This window comes from Rhinoderma darwinii, chromosome 10 (genome assembly GCF_050947455.1).
Source record: "Rhinoderma darwinii isolate aRhiDar2 chromosome 10, aRhiDar2.hap1, whole genome shotgun sequence".
NCBI lineage: Eukaryota > Metazoa > Chordata > Amphibia > Anura > Rhinodermatidae > Rhinoderma > Rhinoderma darwinii.
The window spans coordinates 3198570-3217518 of NC_134696.1; the positions used below are offsets into that span (position 1 = coordinate 3198570).

General features: G+C 42.6%; 1 protein-coding gene and 2 long non-coding RNA genes across 8 annotated transcripts in view; 2 read left to right on the forward strand and 1 right to left on the reverse strand.

The window, feature by feature from the left end:
• KIRREL3 (kirre like nephrin family adhesion molecule 3) overlaps positions 1-18949 on the forward strand; it is a 614569-nt gene that overhangs the window by 238637 nt on the left and 356983 nt on the right. The gene's annotated exons all lie outside the window — the stretch shown is intronic.
• Positions 1-18949, reverse strand: part of LOC142661700 (uncharacterized) — a 212428-nt gene that overhangs the window by 91970 nt on the left and 101509 nt on the right. The gene's annotated exons all lie outside the window — the stretch shown is intronic.
• LOC142662393 (uncharacterized) lies at positions 7157-13608 on the forward strand. The gene is made up of 2 exons (XR_012850918.1): positions 7157-7256; positions 13089-13608. It is a non-coding gene; the product is annotated as an uncharacterized LOC142662393 (long non-coding RNA).

The following is an 18949-nucleotide window of genomic DNA, read 5'->3' on the forward strand; positions in this document are numbered from 1 at the left end:
ATAATGAATATTCCCATTATTATCACAAAATATTTTTTTTTTATGGCGCTGACTAAAATCCATGCAGACATTTTTTCCTGTAGCATGTGAATGAGGTATAAAATACCCCAATAACTTGTATTGGATGTAATATGCTAGAGGATTTCATGAGGATTTAATTGTGGAATCCACGTTTAAATCCTCGTCAAATCCTAAATGTGTAAATGTAGCCTTAATTATCCAGGAGTAAAGACATATTTGAGTAGTGTAGGTAATCTGCTACACGTCCACATGTGTTAATTAAAAATTCTGCCCCATCCTCTATGGTGATCAGTCAACTGCGTCATCTCACGGCTCTTGTACGGATGAAGAGGTCATGTGACCCCTGGATGTCCCTTCACCATGTACAACAGTTAACAAGCAGCCTCCTATGGGGGGGATCTGATTCCTTTCCTATATTGTTATAGACCCAGCAATATTTAGCCACATACTTTGTTAGGTTATTGACCTCTGAGTAGATATATTTAGTTTGTATACAAAGGACCAGCAGAGGAAATGATGAGCATGGAGTTAATTAGCATATAGTAACTCCATGTAGATTATATTATACCCATTATAATTGAGGAAAAAAATATTCTTGAAAAATATTTTCCAAGCCATTCCATCATGGAGTGTGCAGATTAATCAAGCTTTCCCTGCTCTACACAGCACTTTTATGAGCAACTTCATAAAATATCAAGATTGATCCTGAACATTTATCTGAATGATGAAAGGAAGAACGACAATGGTGCTGGAGTCTAGATATCGTTTAGGTAGGGCTTTGAGTGCATCTCTACAAAGGGAAGCGACTACAAATTATCCAAATGTATCTTGGATGTAGATGAATTTAAGATTGTCAAAGACCAAGTTCTATTCACAGGTACAAGTTGCTCCACGAGAATGAAAACAATGATAATTATCCAAACTGATTATAATCTACGGCTCATATCTGGCAATGGGCGTTCTGAACATTGTTAGAAAGAGATTCGGGAAGCAGCTCGTTTATGAAACTAAAATTGTGACTTTTGTCATGGTTACCCCCACCCGGTAATTCTGTCATGGTACAAACAAATTTCTTGCAGGCACAGCCATGGTACTGTAACAGTATGCAGGTCTCCCAGGACTTTACTGTGAACTGCGACACTGGACCAACTCAATGCTGCACACGGACACAAAAAGACTGGCGTAAAAAGACTAGGAGGTATTTGGAGACACAGATTTGCATCAAAACGTGCACCTTTCCCTCCAGTTCCACAAAAGAACCCGTAAAATAAGCTACATCCGCTTTGGAGACTGTGCCCACTTTCCTTGTCACTCTCCAAATTTGGCGAGCGGCGTTAAATGTTACTAGTTGTACCGCTAGAATTTCGTCATTATTTTTTAGCAGGAGAGTGTATACCAAAACCTTTCACAACCTACTAATTAAATGTGGGCCGTTGTGTGCCTACGATTTATACAGCGTAAATTCAGACCAGGCAGTAAGAAGATGCACCAAATTTGTCATAGTGGGGCACGCTGCAATTTGGCGCATCTTGCTAGACGCGTTACACACTTTTCCTTATGCCTCCTCTTGGTTGGCTTCGTTTACGCACTAACATTTGTCTAGGGAGACACAAATATCTGTTTTTTCCTTTGGCGCATTGACTTTATAAATTGGTCTAAAACCGGATGCAACATTATGCGCCAGAAAAGCACCACATTTTTGCTCATTTTCCGACAAGGTCTAGGTGCAATCACATTAGTAAATCTGCGTCACTGTGTTCTGTCCAGTACAAGGCCTGCAAGGGGCTGTTTTTGATGTTAATTGGCTCACATACACTGCCCCCTCGCCCTACACTAGGCATAACGCAGTATCAGTTTGGCTTGGAGTATTCTTTTAAGTAATATTTCTTCTCTTTCCAAAGTATTTTTCTGCTGTGGTTAATGTAATGCAGAACATAAGCAAAGAGAGAAAAAAAAGAAGCTTTAAAACACGTAAAATGTATTGCCCAAATTACACAAGTCCAAGATATGAGCTTTCTGTTAGTGCATTAGGGGCAAGAGAGAAAAACATCCCATAAATAATGAAATCTCTGCATCGCTGGACAGTGTAAGAACATATTGATATATTTTGCTATATACAAGGTAGGAGCACAGAGAAGGTCACATAGAAACCTTTCCTAACTAGGCCAGAAAGTTAACTTTATATGATTAGTAAGTAGCAGCATCTACAAGTATCAGGTTGAATTTTGTAAGAATAAGTTTCTCTCACCCAATGCATCACTTGGGGCAACAGGACCCTGTTGCAAAATCCATACCAGGGCTGCCATAAATTGCACTGCCATCATCTTATATGTCAGAGGTGCCAGGACCCGGGTGCAATTTCACCCTCCATCAGCTTCCCTCATCATATTAATTATAAGGGAGTAATTACTGCATAGATTGAAAACTGCAACATAAGACACTAGGATGAAGTTACAAGCACAGGACTCCCCTATATACATTTTAATTTCAAGGTGATAAATATTTAGCTGAAAATCTTAAATATTGATATATTTTAGATAGATGATCATGTAATAAATCCTATGTTAGCGACCCGTCTGGAATTGTATTTGTGTTTGGCGCACACAATAAGTGCATCATGAATATTGTATTCAGAGTTAAAGATCTACCATTGACAATGCCCCCCGGCAATTTTAATGAAAGAAGGGTTAAGAGGAGACCTGACATCATGAAAAACGCAATTCTTCACCTTGAAATTCTGTTAATGAAGGTGGCATCTCCATAATGTTGACATATTTCAGATCGGTACATTGGATAGGCATCAGAATGATAAATGACTGCTGTCTCCACCATCACTACTCACGTGGATTCATGAACACAGCTCTTACATATAACGGCACACGGATTGTTACACCTCACAGTGGATATGTCCACTCGCAAACATTAAAGGGGCTTCCAGGATTATACAGACATGGCTGCTTTCTTTCAAAAAACAGCACCACATCTGGGTTGTGTCTGGTATTGCAGCTCAGCTCAATTTAAGTGAATGTGGCTGAGTTGCAATACCACATACAACCTGTATACAGGTGTGGCGCTGTTTTTTTAAAAAAACAAACAGCAATATTTTTCTAATCCTGTATAACCCCTTTAACCCCTTCCCGCCGGATCACGTATATAAACGTCATTAAAATCGGTGTCTTACCGCATTTTGCCGTTACTGTACGTCATTGAGATGAAGCTGGCTCAGGAGCTGAGCCAGCGACATCACCACCGGGTGACAGCTGTATGTTACAGCTGGCACCCTAAGGTATCGGCCAGGACCGGAGCTAGCCTCCGATCCGACCGATTAACCCCTCACATGCTGCGTTCAATAGAGATCGCAGCATGTGAGGAGTTTATAGCCACCGGCACCCCAGCAACGTGATCGCTGGGTTGCCGGTGGCTGCAAAGGCGATCAGAGGGCTAATGCTTACCTCCCGATCAGCCTGTAACGGAATCCTCCTATGCCCCGTCGTCGGCGGGGCCCAGGAGGCTTCCGGTACCATCGGCAAGATGGCGCCGGCTCAGCTTCCGGCTCAGAAGCTGAGCCGGCGTCATCAGCAGTGGGTGTCCGCTGTATGTTACAGCGGACACCCCGATCTATCGCCAGGAACCGGAGCTAGCTCCGATTCCTGGCATTAACCCCTTCGATGCAGCGATCCATTGTGATCGCTGCATCCTAGAGATTTGTAGAAAATCGGCAGCCTTGCCATGCGATGGCAAGGCTGGCGACTGCTACCATGGCAACAGGAGCCCTAACAATGGACTCCTGTCTGCCATTACGTAAGCTGATTAGGCCCCGCCCAGAGGCGGAGCCTGATCGGCTTGCTGTCAGTGAACAACTGACAGTTCCAATACATTGCACTACATAGGTAGTGCAATGTGTTAGAACATCAAACAAATAGTTGGACATTCAAGTCCCCTAGTGGGACTAAAGAAAAGTGTAAAAAAAAGTGTAAAAAAAGTAAAAATAAAAGTTGGAAAACATACAATAAAAGTTTCAAATAATAACACAAAACACAAATCGCCCTTTTTCCCTTATCAAGTCATTTATTATTGAAAAAAATAATAAAGCCATACATATTTGGTATCGCAGCGACCGTAACGACCTGAACTATAAAAATATTATGTTATTTATCCAGCGCAGTGAACGCCGTAAAAAAAAAACCTCAAAAACACTGCCATAATTACTGTTTTTTTGGTCACTGTCTTCCAAAAATTGAAATAAAAAGTGATCAAAAAGTCGCATGTATCCAAAAATGGTACCGATAAAATCTATACCTCGTCTCGCAAAAAACAAGCCGTCATACAGCTCCATCGACGAAAAAATGTAAAAGTTATGGCTCTCACAACCTGGCGACAGAAAAAATACATTCTCTTTCCAAAAGTAATTTTATTGTGCAAAAAGTTATAAAAAAGTTCTATAAATTTGGTATCGCCGGAATCGTACTGATCCGCAGAATAAAGGTAACATGTAGTTTATAACGTACGGTGAACGGTGTATATAAAAAAAAAAAGTGGCACAAGCTGGTCATGACATATTTGACACTGAATTGGCATATCTAGGGAAACATTTTAATTTGTACCTTCCGCAGCGCAATCATTTATGGAAAAGACACGTGGGGTGAAAATGCTCACTACACCTCTTAATAAATGCCTTGAGGGGTGCAGTTTCCAAAATGGGGTCACTTCTCAGGGGTTTCTTTTATTATTTCACATCAAAGCCTCTGCAATTGTGAACCAATACTTTATAAGTCGCCAAATTAGGCCTCAATTTTACATGGTACTCTTTCACTCCTGAGCCCTGTCGAATGTCCAGGCAAAAGATTAGGGCCACATGTAGGGTGATTCTAAAACAGGGAAACACCGCATAATAATTGAGAGCTGTCTTGTTATGGTGGCACAAGCCGGGCACCACACATTGGCGTATCTAAGGAAAAATTCCCATTTTCATTCTCCCACATCGTGTGCACACGAATTTCTGCAAAACACCTGAGGGGTTAACATGCTCACTACACCCCTAGGTGAATACCTTGAGGGTGTTGTTTCCAAAATGGGGTCACTTCTGGGGGGGATCCACTGTTTTGGTCCCACAGGGGCTTTGCAAATGCAACATAGCGACCAGAAACCAAATGCAGCAAAATCTGTACACCAAAAGCAAATGGCGCTCCTTCCCTTCTGAGCCCTGCCGTGTGCCCAAACAGCATTTTACGACGACGTGTGGGGCATTGCCGTACTCCAGAGAAGTGGCTTTACAAGCGTTGGGGTTCTTTTTTTCCTTTATTTGTTGAGAAAATTAAAAATTTGGAGCTAAAGCTACGTCTTATTGAAGAAAAAGGATTTTTTTTATTTTCACTGCCCAATTCTAATAAAATCTATGAAACACCTGTGGGGGCAAAATGCTCACTACACCCCTAGATGGATTACTCAAGGGGTGTAGTTTTCTCAATGGAGTCACTTTTTTGGCGTTTTCACTGTTTTGGTACAAATGCGACATGGCCTGCGCAAACCATTCCTGCTAAATTTGAGCTCCAAAAGCCAAATGGCGCTCTTTCCCTTCTAAGCTCCGCCGTGTGTCCAAACATCCGTTTATAACCACATGTGGGGTATTGTTTTACTCGGGAGAAATTGCTTTACAAATGTTGTGGTGCTTTTTCTCCTTTAGTCCTCGTGGAAATGAGAAAAAATTAGCTAAACCTACATAATCTTTGAAAGAATGACGATTTTTATTTTCACGGCCTACTTCCAATAATTTCTGCAAAAAACCTGCGGGGTCAAAATGCTCACTATACCCCTAGATAATTTCCTCAAGGGGTGTAGTTTCCAAAATGGGGTCACTTTTGGTGGATTTCCACTGTTTTGGCACCGAAAGAGCCCTTGAAACCTGACATGGTGCCCAAAATATTTTCTAATAAAAAGGAGGCCCAAAATCCACTAGGTGCTCCTTTGCTTCTGAGGCCGGTGGTTCAGTCCATTACCACACTAGGGCCACATGTGGGATATTTCTAAAAACTGCAGAATCTGGGCAATAAATATTGAGTTGCGTTTCTCTGGTAAAAACTTCTGTGTTACAAAAAACAATAGAATAAAAATGAATTTCTGCAAAAAAAAATGAAATTTGAAAATTTCACCTCTACGTTGCTTTAATTCCTGTGAAACGTTTAAAGGGTTAAGAAACTTTCTAAATGCTGTTTTGAATACTTTGAGGGGTGAAGATTTTAAAATGGGGTGACTTATTGGGGGGGTTTCTAATATATAAGGCCCTAAAAGCCACTTCACAACTGAACTGGCCCCTGTAAAAATAGCCTTTTGAAATTTTCTTGAAAATGTGAGAAATTGCTGCTAAAGTTCTAAGCCTTGTGACGTCCTAGAAAAATAAAAGGATGTTCAAAAAACGATGCCAATCTAAAGTAGACATATGGGGGATGTTAATTAGCAACAATTTTGTGTGGTATAACTGCCTGTCTTACAAGCAGATACATTTACATTTAGAAAAATGCTAATTTTTGCAATTTTTCACCAAATTTTGGTGTTTTTCACTGGTAAATATTGAATTTATCGACCACATTTTTCCACTATCATAAAGTCCAATGTGTCACGAGAAAACAATCTCAGAATCGCTTTGATAGGTAAAAGCGTTCCGGAGTTATTACCACATAAAGTGAAATATGTCAGGTTTGAAAAAATGGGTCTGGTCCTGAAGGCCAAAATGAGATTGGTCCTGAAGGGGTTAAGAACATTTCTCCACGAAGGTTAAGTTCAAGTCTACGAGGCCTGTGGTGTAGAACACGATTTTCATGCATAGGACAGACATAGGCCTTGTGTGGTAAGAAATGCTGTATTATAAGAATTGCTGCAAGGATGGGATAATTAGCTCCGCTCTCTCATCTGGGAGGAGCAACTCAAAGCAGATAAATGTTCACTTTGCGAGACGAGTAACGAGAAGTTTCTATGTATGAAAAGGTATATCATAGCTTTTAATAAATAATTCTGATGGATATTGATCTATTGATCCACATGAACCACACTAGAAATGGTCCCGCAGCGTGCCGTAAATAATTTATAGCTCACAGCCTACTTGTGATGTCATACCGAATCATTAAAAACATTCCAGATATTATAGGAAAGCTGCTCCCCGGCCTCCTCAACAGCACGAGGCCATGGATTTGTAGCCTCCAATATAACTTTCATCTACTCATAAATCAGACAACTTGCAGGTATTTTAAGACGATGTACGATATGTGTCAATGACATTTCTATAGCGGTTAAAGGGGTCGGACAATAGCGGTTAAATACTTTTCTTTAAGAAAGGTCCGGTGACAATAAGTTGAGAACCGGACCCCCTGTCATAAACTCTAATCTGTGGAGGGACCCAGAAGCAGGCGTTGAATTATCCTTCAGCACAGCATTGGAAAAATGCAGCATTAGGGCCCGTTCACACGTGGCAGAGTTTTTCCGCTGCAAATGTTGGTGCAGATTTGGGGCAGTTACGCAATGAATCTGCAGCAACATTTGCATATTTGACAGGTAATTCAGACGTTGCGGATATCACAGCGGACTTGCCACAGATTTCAGTTTTTGCATTACAAAGGCTGAAATCCGCAGTGAAATTCCGCTTCTTCTCCGAAACAGACAGTGCATGCTGCGGAGGGGAAATTCTGCACCGCAGCCTATGGTCCGCAGCAGAGTTTTCCGCAATGTCTGAACTAACTTGCCTAAAAGTGTATTGAAACCACTGTAAAAAACGGCCGCTGGAGAATTCCACAGCAATTCCGCCACATCTGGCCGTGCCCTTACAAAATTCCCACTGCAATTAAAGGGGTTGTCTAGGATTAGAAATAAATGGCTGCTTCCTTACAAAAACAGTGCCACATCTCTCCATAAGTTGTAAGTGGTATTGCAACTCAATTCAATGGCACAGAGCTGCAATACCAGACACAACCCATGGACATGTGTGGCGCTGTTTCTTTAAAGGGCTGTCCATATAATGAATGAACATGATGGACCTTCTAGAGAAATAGACTCTCTATGTAGCTGCTCCGGCTACTAGAGCGGGGAATCCTCCTCTGAAAGGTTTGTGGAAATGATGACCGTGGCTCCTACATTTAACTCCGAATAATTTCTGGCTAATAATTAGTTAATCTACGTCTTTAAATGATTTTGATTGACATAGAGTGTAATGTATTGCAGTGAACGTACACATAGAAATCGTACCTCTCCTTTTAGCAACACTTCACTGTATAATGTACATAAAATGTCGAGTTACTTTGCAAATTCTGTGCGGTACTTTTGTTGTACAGAGTGAATTTTAGTATGTGTTTATCTCCAATCATGTCCAGAGCGGCTTTAGAAAATTCAGCCGGTTGCCCAGGGAAACAGATTACTCTTTATTTATAGTCCACAGACAAAGGCTAACAGCATTGGTCCTAACAGAATAAATGTCCCCGAGCTCCCATAATGCAATTCTCTTTGGTAGAAGTAAACCAGGAGACATGCAGCTCTGGATGTGACTAGAGTATAACATGAATCCATTTCAGATCAGTACAAGATAAATTAAGCAAAGTATCTGCAATAAACTCAAAGGAGTTGTACTGGATAAAAAAAAACAGTGCCACACCTGTGTAAAGGTTGCATATGGCATTGCAGCTAAGATTACATGTTTTTTCTAATCCTATACAACCCCATTAATCTATGCGACATTACAAACACAGTATGTGGTTTAAATATGACGTTTCCCTTTAATATATGCTTTTCAGTAGTAATTTGAACTGGCTCAGGAATTCATAGACAGAAACACAAGCTCCAAGATAACTTTATATCATTGGGAGCAGACTGCAGATGCCATATTACTTTAGATCTGGCTGATTTGTTTCCTTTATAGTAGACATGACGGCCCAGGCATATGTATAGAACTGAAACATCTTGTAACTTGTAAGGTGAAAGAGAAGCTTTTGAGTTTTAATGTGTTCATGGGAACATCAAGACTTACATTGTGATCACTGATCAATTGCACATCTGCTGCGTCTCTCAAATGAGAGCAAGAAAGAAATGCCCCAGTGGAGGAGGACACCTGCCAGGCTGGGGTATAGAATAATATTGCCTAAAAATAAAGAAAAAACCCATTACATTTCAGAGTGAGAAGAAAGTTTTTCCACTTTAGATTAAAAAAAAACTTCTCATGAAAGCCGCCACTTATACTCTCCAACAAAACATCTGAATATGACTTTGAGAAATCCTTTTTCTGAGTTTTTTTTTTTTCTAATTTCAGTTTCTATTACAAATCTTTCCAAACCAAATGCAATAAATGTAGATTGTGAGCCAGATGCGGAATGCAAAACTTTTGGCACAAAATACTCCATCAAAAGACACTGCAAATGAAATACACTCCCCCTGAGGGATAAGTCTACATTTTAATTTAATTTGATATTTCAAATTAAATTAATTCAAATGGTTATGCAATTCCCCAGGAAAACGATCTCGGCTTATCGTGGCCTGCCACCAAATTGTTTAGCGCTTATGATATATTTCATACTGTTAACGAAGACTGATGGATTGTGATGGAGGCAGAAGGTTTTTATGTGAGAATTCATTGTCTATGCGCTTGACACAAGTGTAAGGATATGAACATTACTTGTCCGACATGTAAATCACATTGACCGACTTCCTTTTATTTCTCCCCCAGAGCCGTTTACATGGCGAGTCCTGCGGCCGTTGTGTTATTATGATTGCATTACAGCGCAGTAATCACGGTTCCTCACCAATACTACAAGAGAGATTTGCTGAAACATATTTTTGATGGAATAAATTAATTTGTTATTTTCACCCAATCCCTTTCTGGTTTGCTCCTAGACGGATACAAGCCGTAGTCGGAGTTCTAGGAATAAGACGTCCTGTATATACTACAGCAGTTATATTCGGTGGTTCATGTGTATTGACATGGACAGAAACGTTTCTATTTCCGCTTATGGTTGTTGGTTATTTACTTCTATGTATCATTCAGGCAAACGTAAACCTAAAACAAATCACCTCTGACTGACAAAAGGCTTGAAATATCAGGTTAAGGACGGGGAATTTATTTAACGATTTGGCGTTTAAAAAGTTGGAAATTTTCTTGCATGCCACATTTGCGCTAAAATGTGCAACTTTTTACACCTCTCACCGCTTTTGAAAAGCGATGAGAAAAGTAGGTGGGGCTAGGCTGGAGAAGGCGGGGCCACCGTCAGCAATACACGTTAACTATAATTGACACCAGAAATTAATGTAAATTATAGCGCACATCTACTATTTTTAGTTTGATGCACAAATAGACAAATATGTACGTATGCCTCTTAATAAAGTTTTGCACATTTTACTCCAGCGAAGTCTGAATTAAGGCTATGTTCACATGGGGTATTTTGCCGAGTTTTTTGACGCGGACACCGCGTCGCAAAACTCGGTAAAAACGGCCCGAGAACGCCTCCCATTGATTTCAATGGGAGGCGTCGGCGTCTTTTTCCCGCGAGCAGTAAAACTGCCTCGCGGGAAAAAGAAGCGACATGCCCTATCTTCGGGCACTTCCGCCTCTGACCTCCCATTGACTTCAATGGGAGGCAGGAGAAAGCATATTTCTCGCTGTTTTATGCCCGCGGCACTCAATGGCCGCGGGCGAAAAACGGCGCGATAATCGCCGCGAAAATCGGCGTTCAGGGAGAGGAAAATCTGCCTCAAAGTTCCAAACTGAATTTTGAGGCAGATATTCCTCCCCCAAAATACTCCGTGTGAACATAGCCTAAGGGCATGACCACACATGGCGGAATTCCTCCGCAACTGTCCGCATCAATGCCGCACCTAATCCGGGTTGCGGATTACGGCTGCGGATCTGCACAAAATGTGCAGAAAATTGATGCGGACTAGCTGCTGCGGACTGCAGGAAAAGTGCTTCCCTTCTCCCTATTCAGTGCAGGATAGAGAGAAGGGACAGCACTTTCCCTAGTGAAAGTCAAAGAAATTCATACTTACCGCCCGTTGTCTTGGTGACGCGTCCCTCTTTCGGCATCCAGCCCGACGTCCCTGGATGACGCTCCAGTCCATGTGACCGCTGCAGCCTGTGCTTGGCCTGTGATTGGCTGCAGCCGTCACTTAGAATGAAACGTCATCCTGGGAGGCCGGACTGGAGACAGACGCAGGGAGTTCTCGGTAAGTATGAACTTATATGTTTTTTTACAGATACATGTATATTGAGATCGGTAGTCACTGTCCCGGGTGCAGAAACAGTTACTGCCGATCGCGTAACTCTTTCAGCACCCTGGACAGTGACTATTTACAGACGTCTCCTAGCAACGCTCCCGTCATTACGGGAGCCCCATTGACTTCCTCAGTCTGGCTGTAGACCTAGAAATACATAGGTCCAGCCAGAATGAAGAAATGTCATGGTAGTAAAAACAATACGCTCCGCAGCACACATAAGATCTGCGGACTTCATTGCGGAATTTTGACTCTCCATTGAAGTCAATGGAGAAATTCCGCCATGAGTCCGCAACCAGTCCGCCACTGCTCCGCAACAGACAGAGCATGCTGCGGACACCAAATTCCGCTCCGCAGCCTATGCTCCGCAGCGGAATTGTACGCATCGTGTAAACGAACACTGCTAAATTAAAGTGAAAGTCAATGGAGAAACGGCTCCGCTGCGGATTAACGCTGCGGAGTGTCCGCAGCGGAATTTAAGTGAAATTCCGCCATGTGTGAACCCGCCCTAAGACTGGTGTATAAGACGTGTGTTAGTAATTCTCCCCCATTGTGTTGCATTTTGATAACATATCCGGCTGTTCTGCACACACAAGTCCCTACTGTAATAAATTACTTAATATCACTACTGCTCCGGCCCTGTTCTTTATGTGGACATTTTAAAGAAATCTAAAATATATTAAAAGGACTTGGAACTGCCAAAAATGTTACAATTTGTTACAAATAAAGCAATGCACGATGGTGGAGTGGGTGGTACATAAGATCTAGTATACAGCGCTTCTTACAAAAAAACTATTCGGTCCTTTACTACAATAATTGTTTAGTCATAAGAGAAATTAGGCCAAGTTCAGACTAACTGGACTCCACTTCTGCACTACTTTCCTATACAGAGGAGGCATACTGCATTTTAACACAGGAGCCTATGGGCAAAGTATTCCACTGTATACATGCTGCATTTAGAAAAAAAAAAAAAAAAGCGCAAAAACATTTCGGCCTATGAAATGAAAAATGTGAATAAATGTGATTGAAATACATCTTAGTGGCAGCGGATTAGTGAATATATACAGTAACATGTCTTCCTGGTGAACAGAAGGGTGTAATGACCGATCCCAACAAGTATCACGTATCCTATAGGTTTCAGCTGAATAATATAGAGTTGTCCGATATTTACACACCCTGGCATACTGCGGGTCCCTGTGAGACACGCGGATTACAATGTGGTATGGAGCGCCCACAGGATATTGCACTGTAAATGCTCCATTTTTTGCAGCACCACTGCAGGGAACACAAAGCATTACAGCCTTCCTAACAAAATCAATAGGGGCCCAACTTCAATGCGAGTCCTTAGATCCTCTGGACCGGAGCCCTGCTTTTAGCGAACCGTGGGGGGTCTGAGGCAGAAAACCTGTGTTAAAACATTTAGTAGCACGCAAGCTCAGCATGGAACAGTTAGATTTGTGGAAACAGAAGTCTGTATGCATGGCTGATAATATTAACCCCTCTAGAGAGCAATAAATTTGTGACAGTAAAAGACGACAGAGCAGCACTGGTAATATCATTTATAATCCCCCACTGAGGCACATCACCGGCTGGTCATCCCCTCATTTCACAGCTATTTCTGCGCCTCTCATTGCTGTGTGAGTGACACCTGTCCTGCTCTGTATCCGCCGGCTTCATCGCCAGATCCCTCTCCACAGATATTAGCATAAATAAATGAGTACATCCAGGCCTAGGAGACACAGACCTTCATAAGTCTTTATCGGTTTATCTGCCGCCGCGATGACCATTTCGTGATTTATTTATGTTTCTTTTTGTAATGTTCAAAGGCGAATAATGAGGAAGGTGGCAGCCAGAGCAGAACTCAGGGCCTCAGGACATCTAGCGAGCGAGAGGAGGGGAGGAGCGAGGAAAAGATTAGGAGAAGATGGGAAGATGACGGCTGGAGGTGCGAGCTTGTGAATTCATTTGGCGAGAGCTGATATTAGCATAGTCCTATGGATGAGGCTCTGCCAGTGCTAAGCACATTACTAAGACTCTGCTGCGGAAATTGTTAACCTGTGAGAAATTAACTAGTCTAGCTCCCAGGGACAGGATGTTGATGGCTGCAATACACAGGTACCCTGGAACCATGGCAGAGGGAAATAACCAGCGAATTCAAGGCAACAAACGACTTACACACAGGCAGCGGAGACTGAGGGTAATGAGACAACAGCACAGCGGTGACGGGAGAAAAGAACAGAAACAACAACTAAATAAATAAATAAAATGAAAACCTTGTGGCAGTCAAATCAGTACGGAAGGAGAACGCTGCGAGATTTTACAAAAAAATAAAATAACTGCATCAAATTACAGCTGTCAAATCTCTCCAACTGGAAGTGTCAAATCCAGCTCATTACACGGACGGCAGGTTCCTCTCTGCTCAAGATTGGAAGGTTCCTAGAAAAGCCTTTATATTTTGCCAATTGAGCAACATTTCTTTGCTTAACCTCCCAGGTGCTGTAGAATGAAAGCAACCATAGCTGTCTAGTGTCGATGGAGCGAACGGGGTGGAGAAGGGGTTAATGCCTGGTTATTATAAATTAGAAAAAAAAAAGTGGAGCCTGCAGAAGGAGGGCTGGCATGGACTGAATAGGGCTTTGGGGAGGAGATGCAATTTCTGTTCCAGTCCATGTGGTTAAAAATACTCGGAATTCTTTTTCTTTATGCATGAATTCAATGATCATGAGAGATGAATGATGAAGAATGTCAGTCTATCCGTGAGGAGCAACGTATACATTCTACACTGCCAGTCCCGGTTATCTAAAGAGACAGGCCAAGAAAAGACAGCCAGAAGAAGGCAAGTCTGAAAGAGACATCCACAAGCAGGCAGAAGGAGAAGGCAACTCTGAGGCCGAATACACACGTTGCATATTACATGCGGTTTTGCCTGACGAAATCGTGTGCGGCAATACCTCAGCGTAATACAGTACCAGCAAAGTCTATGAGATCCCAGGTAATCTCATGTCCACGCTGCAGTATTTTTCGTAAATTGGCCCGCGGTGCGTATTTTCACATGTCAATTTATCTCACGGTTCCGCTTGCAAATTCTATCCCTGTAGTTCTAAAGAAATAGCAGCAAAACCCGCAGCATGAAAACGCACCTATTTACACCGCAAAACGTAAAAACCACACCGAAAAACGCATCAAAAAGCGCACCATATGGTGCAGTTTTTTCCTGCGGTTTTGCTGCGGATTTTCAGAAATTCGTGGCTGATCATGTAGCCAGGACTCCTGAGGCAGATGTGCGATGGGGACACTTGTAGAAAACGTAGATTTATGTCACTTACATTTTGCGCTCACAACTAGGTCTATAACTAGGTCCCCTTTTAAAATGCCCTATTAGGGTATTCTGAGTAATAGAGGGGGCAAGGGGCCTGGCTTGAGACCCTATCTATTAGTCAGAGCCGAGACACACAGTAAGGGTCCTCTTACATGGTCCGACATGGGCCGTGTAAACGAGCGAGATCAATGAGGCAGCTCGTTGATGGGCGCTCGTTTGCTCCTTTCACAAGGAGCTAGTATGTGGGCGAGCGATCATTACTATGCTCACTTGTCCCCATGCATTTCTATCATGTCTTCAGCACATCTCCCTGTTTACACACCAAGATGAGCTGCCGATAACTAAAATATTGTTGTATCAGCCGATAAACGAGTGTTTACTCGGCTGATTATTGCCCTGTTTACACAGAGTAATTATGGGGAACGAGCCTATGAACGCTCATTTTCCAGATAATTGTCCGGTATAAAAGGGCCCTAAAGAGCAGTCAGTGCACCCATGCATTACACCAGTGTTCCCCAATCATTGTCTCAGAAGCCACATGTGGTTCTCAGGCCCCCTATATGTGGCTCCCAAACTTGCAGCAGCCCTAAGTAATTTTGCGCCCTAGTGGTACCAGGGATGTCATAGTATTAGTCAAAACAAATCACTGGCAAGTAACAACAAAGTAAGAGCCAAATGACTCAGTCATAGACTTTTACTCTTTTAATAGCCACTATGGCTCAGCACCGCCTGACACATAAGTGATAGTCCACTCATTTCAATGGGTACCATGTTATGTGCCGTTTCTCCTGCAGAAATAAACAGCGCCCGCTGGGATCCTCCGCCAATAACAACTGATATAGCAAGATGTTCCAGTTCTTTGAATACAAACGACAGATGTCTACACTCTGAATACCATAGCCATGTCCATGGATATGGATCTACCTATATTGTATTTGCTTAATTTATATAGAAAGCTTTCTAAATGACGACATATCCATGTCAACCAAAATGAAAACTTCCATTCTTTATGCTGCTGGCACCATTAAGATAGAAATCATGTATATGTCCCAAAGGACATGTTTTGTCCAATTTCATGGCCAGAGACCTTTACTTATAAAAAGATTCCCTTTAAGGCAGGGGTGGGGAACTTTTTTTCTGCCAAGGGCGATTTGAATATTTGTAACATCAGTCGCGGCCATACAAAATTATCAACGTAAAAATTCGCCTGCTATATTTGGTCAAACATTTCATTAACTCCCCCCTAATGTAACGGCTGGAGCTGCTTCTCTTTGGTGAGGCGTGTCTGTGTAGGCTGCAGCTGGCGGCAAATACATTTAGGTCCTAACTCTACATGAGGCCTCTGCTAAATTCCTAAATTTTAGGAGCGGGAGGAGGGTGGACAGAGCCAAGTAGTGTCATTAACTACTAGTGAATGAAGCAGCAGGGAGTGGACCAGTCCAGTCATCTAACCACACAACCGCACTCAGACCGCCACCACCTCATTCACTAGTAGTGAATGACGCGGCGGTCTAAGTGAGGTCAGTGTATGCCGGAGGGCCAGACCAAATAATTTTGTGGGCCATATATGGCCCACGGGCCTGACGTTCCGCACCCCTGCTTTAAGGGGTAGGTAATTCCTGTATTGTCAGAGTTTTCCTAACTGAGGTGGAGATGAGAAACCTACTAAGCATAATGCATAAGGACACGTTGCAGAGCGTTCCTGTCACATTTCACGGAGACTGTATATTTATATGCCTTCTGTACACACGCCCTGTATCAAATACAAATAAAATAGATACATAGAACTCAGCATAAGAACATGAGAAACTGCCGACATAACATACTGGAACGTCAGAGTAGGCCCCAGGGCAGAGTATCACACGTACTACTAACAGATCCATGTGGGAACAAACATCTCCAATCTCACAGCCGAGTCTGGATGTGTCTGTCAACAGCTCAGATAAGCAATAACAACATTGCCCTCTTCGCTCATACATGTTTTGCAGAAGGTTATATGAAATATATTTATTTTCCTTTGTGAATAGGAAATGTCCAGAGTTGAGGTGGGTGAAACCCCCAGCAAAGTGGAACAGGTCATGTGTGAAGACCTGCAAAGGGGTCTCCAAACCGGAGCCAAGGTTTGCATCGGATCGTTGATCAGTTACCCATTTGCTGGCCATTAGGATGTATTGCAGATTAGAAATTCTTTGGCTACGTTCACCTTTGCAATTAAATGTTTACCGCTCTAATGTAGCTTTGCAATAGTTTTCTCCTGTTTTGTGTCTAAATCTCTAAGGCCTCATGCACACGAACGTATTTTTGCGGCCGCAATTCACCCGCAAATCTGCCGGTGAATTGCGGCCCCATTCATTTCAATGGGCCCATGCACACGGCCGTGGTTTCCACGGTCCGTGCATTGCCCAGGAGCCTGAGCCCGCAAAAAGATAGGAAGTGTCTTATTATGGCTGTATTTTGCAGTCCAGGCTCATAGAAATGAATGCACGAGGCCATGTGCACGGCCTGCGATTTGCGGGCAGCCCGCGGGTGACACTCCGCCACCGTCCGAGCTGCAAATCACGACCGTGGACACCACTACAGTCGTGTGCATACCTTATGCAGACCTAAATGTCTCTATGGTTACAGATCATAAAACCGTGTGTGTAGTCTGATCCATTTTAGTGTGTAACAATGGAGACACATAGTTCTGCAAAGGAGCTGTATACACAAAACGGGATGAGATTTCTTTCAGGACTATTTTTCGATGCACTGGAGATATAAAAAAAAAAAAGGAAATTGGTTGTACAGGCGGAATCGTATTCTACAGATGGATGAATGGGATAAAATTATTTGTTCCTCTACGGAGGACTCCTTTAACTGTAGAATTATATCAGCAACTGTTAAAAGAAAAACTACTGAAGCTTTTACTGATCTTAAGTGCACTAACATAAAAATTACTTATGCGCCAGGAAACTAAGCCTCAAACTATTTTATCTGGTGCTAATGAGCCCATTTAACAATTTTGGCGCAGATAATTCAGCTTTGAGACTATCCTGAGATAATCTGTAAAATACATCACTATTCATCTGCCATATAATTACTGCTAATCTCGAGATAGAATTGTAACCATCTGAATGGAAGATATGAAAAAATTGGTTTAAAATTATAGGTCAATATCTTCAACAATTATAGGAGAAGTAGGACTATGATTACGTCCTTTATTACAATCTGCGGCTCCATTCAGAAGCCCAGGCAGTGATTTACGTGTGGCCCCATTTGCAAGTGAAACTTGTACAGACTTCTATTTTTAATTGAAGATATTGAAACTGGCAGAGAGAGAGATAGCAGGAGAGGGAGAGCTATTCATAAGAGACGGCGCACGACTCGCAGAAGAATAAGAGAGGGAGCTGTTTCTATTTGATATGAAACGAAACAAAGGACATTGAATGGGAGAGATGGCGGCTCAATAGAGCGCAGCTGACCAATATATCTTAAGTCAGAGACACTTGCTGCATTCTGTATGCAGAGAGAGAAGCGCCAGCACGTTGAATTATCCCCAGTCAGTCGGCAGAAACTGCTCAGATTGAGTCAATCTATAGCACAGGAAACAGGGAATTAACACAGGAAGTCCGCCATGCCTCCGACTTTGAGAAATTTCATCCTCTAGCAGCCTTAATTAATGTCCTAGAAAGCCGCCAATGACAGTGGCTCACTTGTGAAAATCTACTGTATGGGACATGTACATGAATACCAAATCATAGTCATTAGAGCCTGCTGTAATTCCAACAATGAATGATGGATGAGCCAGTCTGCTGTGTCACGGGCGCTGCTGGATAAAGGTGTGTGATAAATTGCAGCGACTTGGAGTGGATGGCCCTGCATTCCTCTTACGGTCGCACCTGGCGTCATTTCTCATCCAAACCAATTGGACCGCGGCAGTGTGAACGTGCGAGACGCAGCTTAAACCAGCTCCTCTTCCTTAATAACAGAGGCTGACGTGTGATGAGGTGGTGTTTTTTCTTCACGCTCACATCGGCTGGACACAATGAATACCTAGATAATGTGGCACTGTGCATGACGTCATGCCATGCCGATAAATGCTTTTGTATGAACAATAAAGGGGTTGTCTCATGTAGATAAACCCTGTACATACACCCTATTAGGTCACCTGGACAACACAGAGGAGGTCGTGTCTATGAGAGCCGCTCTATCATCTCCGGTGGACTCGAACCCTTCATCACAATGGCCACCATGTAATACTACATAGTCAAAGCAATGGCCGCTGTTGGGGAATGTCTGGCGAGCTGAGGCTTCCCCCACCAAATCAGGGGTTTGCTGGGGGCGTCAGGAGCCAGTAATAGAGTGATCAGCAGATGAGCGCACTGGCTC